Source organism: Leucoraja erinacea, chromosome 3 (assembly GCF_028641065.1).
Source record: "Leucoraja erinacea ecotype New England chromosome 3, Leri_hhj_1, whole genome shotgun sequence".
NCBI classification, from domain to species: domain Eukaryota; kingdom Metazoa; phylum Chordata; class Chondrichthyes; order Rajiformes; family Rajidae; genus Leucoraja; species Leucoraja erinaceus.
The window spans coordinates 96,946,518-96,951,661 of NC_073379.1; the positions used below are offsets into that span (position 1 = coordinate 96,946,518).

The 5,144-nt window shown below is 48.2% G+C and overlaps 1 pseudogene; it reads right to left on the reverse strand.

The window, feature by feature from the left end:
* Positions 1-720: 720 nt before the first annotated feature.
* On the reverse strand, positions 721-860 carry LOC129695933 (U6atac minor spliceosomal RNA; annotated as a pseudogene).
* Between the last annotated feature and the right edge of the window lie 4,284 nt (positions 861-5,144).

Consider the following 5,144-nt stretch of genomic DNA (forward strand, 5'->3'; position numbering starts at 1 on the left):
GTTGGTCTGCTAGTTCTTTCTCAGGCAGTTAATCTGGTGGGCGTTACACACCCGGCCCTATGTATCCTGCTGTGTGTCTGATAATGATGTCCCTTTGACTGACCGCCCAATGCCGTTATGCCTGATTCAATTACTTTTAATCCTTTCTGCAGCCTTAATTCCTGCGATCGCAGGATTGCACCCATTTGCCCCCAGATAACCTGGTTCATGGTGGGCATTCTGAGTGACGCACGATTTACAGGTGTTTCATAGCGTTTTGATTCTTGGAGCTGGTGAGAGGTCATATTGTTGATGCTTATTAGCCAGATTCCTCCATTGCCTCACCAGTTCCTGCCGGTAATGGCCAATTTGCATGCCACATCCGGCTCACCCGGAGCGATGCTCTCGTGCCTTCAGGGTCAGTGCCATACTTTGCCCTGGCTCTCCCTGCTCTTGCATGAGGGAGGCTTCAGCAGCCCTTGACATGGTGCTGCTGGTATGGGCCCCCCATGTTGACCCGTGGAGGTATGTTTCCTCCTGTTTGGTACGGGTCTGCCCTGTATAGACCTCTGCTGGAGGTTGCTGCCGCGAATGATGGGGTGGCCCATGCGTATAGTACTCACGTTGGAAAACATCATGATGGAGCATCCTTTCCATAAGGTGCTCCATCTTGTCTAAACGCCCCCAGATGTCTTTATGTCCCGAAAGCCATTCCTGGCCATAATACTGATCCTGCCCTGAAAACAACTCTGGACAATTTCTGTGCTTGGAACCTTAGCATTGTGCAGTTTTACATGGTTAGATCTCATCCATTGGTGTGTTGTAAGGCTACTAGGAACTTTCCATCCTTACCAAGGGAAAGTGCTATTTTCGTACAACACATGACCCAAACACATGTTGTCATTATCATTAGTACCAACAAGTGTAATTATTGCCAACTTGTAGATGGTCCCATATTTTTCCTGAGCTCGACTTAGGTCTCGGATTCCCCTCTGTCCAACTTTCATGCTGCCACCAACTTCAGTGAACTGTTTACTGTCTACGAAGGCGTGGGGGTTTTTGTGTTGTTGCCACAACGATGAAGCTTTGCTTTTTAATGGTACCTCAATTGGTCTGACAATTTGCTTCCTATCCAGATTTTTACCTGTTGAATAGTTTTTGACCTAAGAGAAGTTCAGCGGCTTATTTTTATGCCCCCCCTTAAGTGTTTTTATTCTCGTCATTTATACCATGAGGGGAACTCTGGCCCCTTCTGGGTATTTTCCACCTTTGTAGTTGGTTATACTGACACTGGTCATCTCTTTCATAGAGAGAGGATTATTGGACAGCCTGACCAGGTGCTGAATATAAAGCTCTTTTGTTGGATCACATCCTACTGGAACTGTGCTCAAACAGCCTTGCTTGGTTTTATGCCTTGGTGCCTGCTTTCCCATACCTCAAATCTCTGAATATAAAAGCTCCTTACTGGGGTAAATTATGCTGGACCTGTGCTCAACAGCTTCTTGACATTATGCCTTGGGGTATGCTTTGCAATACCTGTAACCTCAGTGACAGAATAACTCTGCCCTGGTATGTTCAACCTCCTTTATGAGGACATGTGGATATAAAGCTCCTGTAATGGAGCTGATTTCATCTGTACAGCCCTTACCTGAAGCTGCTGCCACGGCCCTTGGGGTGACCTGTTGGGTATGAAGCTCCTCCTGGAGCCTGGCGTGATGGAGCATCCCTTTTATCAGGTGCTCCATCTTACCAGACGTCTGCAACATCTTTTTTATTGGGAGGTGTATCCTCCTGCCCCGATTTATGGGTTATTTTAAGAGTGGCTTTTTTAACCCCGGGTTTGCCACGGTGCAGTCGGCACCCTAATACCATTAGGACTTACCCTCCACGGGAACCTCCGCGGTCTGGAAGTCGCTGACTGCCTTGTCAGCGGCTGGAGTAACGCACCCGACGTCCGCCGGCTCCCGCGTTTGCGGTCTGGACCTGGGTCTTCCCACAGCCCAATGCCGGTTTCCCCGTGGCTCGACCGGACTGCGTCACTGTAGCCAACAGGAACCTCTGTAAGAGGAGGTTCCTGCAGGACGAACGCAACCTGGTAAGTAATGAAAACTTACCTGTAGGTTTTTTACTTACCGCTGGCAGGAATGAGTTGCCTGCCAGACCGGTGCCTCGCCATGCAGATGTCGTAATGATACGCATGCGGACTGGCGGGGCTTCTTCACGGAATCACTCACGTGAGTCCGAAGTAAAATTAAACATTTCTTGTGTTATCAATGAATACCAATGGAATAATTAACTAATATTTATTTTAATAACTGTTAACTAAATAATGAAAGTTACAGCTGCTTCACAATTCGTTCATGAAATTAAGTATCATACATAAATTCCACTTGAGGAAAAATGTTTCTATAGTTGAAGATTGTAATATTACTCTTTGTTATATATCTATTCACAGTTTATGAATTTAAAGACTTTTGCATATTTGGAAGCAGCCAACTTGCATGAAAATGACCCGGAGAAGGCGGAGATGTTGCAGAAAACAAAAAGGCTCCAATTCTAAAGAAGGCAAGTAAAACAATCACACATTCAGCAATCTTAAAATACTGCTAACTAATGACAAAAGAAAATTAAACATTAAACATTAAATGAGAAATTAATTCAATTAAACTAGAATTATCTGGAGGCATGGTAGATTCTAATTATTTGGTATATTTAAGTTTAATATCTTTGGAAATGAAAATGGAACTTGTAAACTATAAGATTATGTATTTGTACATGATTATTATCTATCTTCTATCTATCTATACATAACTTAAACTCTGATCTTGTTATCTTCCGTTATCTTCCGGTTTACACGGTCATTCTAATTGCGCAAAAACGGTATGCGATAGCGCTACGATTTTTCACCAGCACACTCACCGTTCTTCTCTGCTGCGAGTGCATCAAGTTTTGTCCCGACCAGTGGCATAATGTAAACGTCAGCGAGGTTTAAAAAACTTTTAAAACGCGCGTGCGCAGATCGATCTCCTCTCCTGCCAGTCAGCGCCGCATGGATTAGTCTCTTCTCCTGTCACTCCCTGGGACAGTCCGCCCCATCCTGTGCCATCGCATCTTTACTGGAGCTGAGGGACGCTCTGGATGGTCGGCGGAGATCTCCAACCGTACACAGTTTTGGAGGGACCAGAGATGGCCCATCCCAGCCCAGCCCTGCCCAGCCCGGCCCAGCGCTGATTAGGAGATGTTGGCGATGTCGCCAAATGGAAAGCGGAGACTCTGATCCCGGCGGAGGAGACCGACCAGCGCCCAGCGCCCGCTGTGAGCCCCCATCGCAACGTCAGATCCAGCCCCTTCCCCACTGGTTCCCCTCGCTGGCTCCTGCCCTCCTCCGCATGATACCCCCTTCTCCCCATAGGTCTTCACCCATCTTTTCTCCGAGCTCTCTCCCCCTTCCCCCCCCCTGCCAACACAGCCCCCACCCCCCAACCCCCACCCCCCCAACCCCCACCCTCCCGCTGACACACCCCTCCCCCCACAACCCCTCCCACACATCCAGCCACCCTCACAACCCCCCCGCCCCACATCCTCCCCACACACCCCACACCCCCCCGCTGACACACCCCCCCCCCACACACCTCCCCCCAGCACATGCACACCCCCTCCGCCACACACTTCCCCCTCCCGCCCACATCCCCTCCTCCCCCCTCCCACACCTCCCCTCCCGCTCACACACCCCCCTACACACCCCCTCCCCCCCCACCCACACCACTCCTGCTCACATACACCCTCCCCTCCCACCCCACATCCCCCCCCATCCCCCCACCACCACAATCTCCCCCCTCCTACATCTCCCTGCCTACACACACACCCCCGCCACAACCCCTCCTCCCCTCCCACACCATACCCCCCCTCCCCTGCCACACACCCCACTTCCCTCCACCCCCTCCCCTCCCACACATGAAAAGGAAGGGGAGGGAGTGCTCGGGGATGAGGGAAAATGAGCTGCACCTGCGCAGTTAGGGGCTATGGGTGAATGGTGGAATATTGCATTGGGGGAACGGGTGAGTGGTGGAATATTGCATTGGGAAATGGGTGGCGTTAGGGTACCAGGCCTCCCATGTGACTGGGACCCAACGGTTCCCACTCAGTCTAGTGTGTATTGTATATGATTTGTATGTGTGCTGAGGTCATTATATACTCTAGAAGACAACATGGGTTTATCCAGAGTTGAATAACAAGACAGGGATTTAGGGACATTCTATTTTTTTACTTTTGAAGATCAGCATAGAGAAAATGTCCACAAATAATTGACTATATAAGGAAGAATTAATAAGGGTGGCACATTGGCGCAGCGATAGGGTTGCTGCCTTGTAGTGACTGAGAACCGGAATCGATCCTGACTACGGATGCTGTTTGTACGGAGTTAGTGCGTTCTCCATGTGACCACATGAGTTTTCTCTGGCTGTTCTGGTTTCCACACACACTCCAAGGATGTACAGTTTTGTAGGCTAATTGGCTTCTGTAAATTGTAAATTGTCCCTAGTGTGTAGGATAGTGCTAGTGTATGGGATAATCGGTGTTCAACTTGGACTCGGTGATCGGAAGGGTCTGTTTGCACACTGTAACTCTAAGGTCCAAAATCTAAAGTAAAATAATAACATACCTTGTAAATAATGGCATTAGCAGGAAAATTAATTGGCTGAATGGATTGCTCTGATGCTCCAGAAGAAAAGGGCAATAATTTGTATAACAAATAATTTCCAATCTTTTAAATTATACATTTCAGAAATCTTACTGTTGTGGCCTCCATATTAACTGAATATGCTTTTTCTCTAAAGGTAGCAAGCTGTCATTGCAGTCTGACTGCCAGAATGCCACCGGTAAAAAGTGTGTTGATGGAAATGCCAAGAGCTCTGCTAGAAATCGTGCAACCCCTTCACGAGAACATGGAGGTCCTCAGTCAGCTGAGGAAAGCAGTGACAAAGGCAGCAGGAAACACCACCATGGCGAATCCAGGTCTAATATGGAGCTGGATACATTGGACTACAAGGTAGACAAAACAGAGGACAAAATTACCTTCCAGGCATTGATTAAACAAGCTTTGGCAGAAAAAGTATCAGTCACAATAGAGCACTCAGAGTTGAATCCAGAAATAATTCAGAACACCA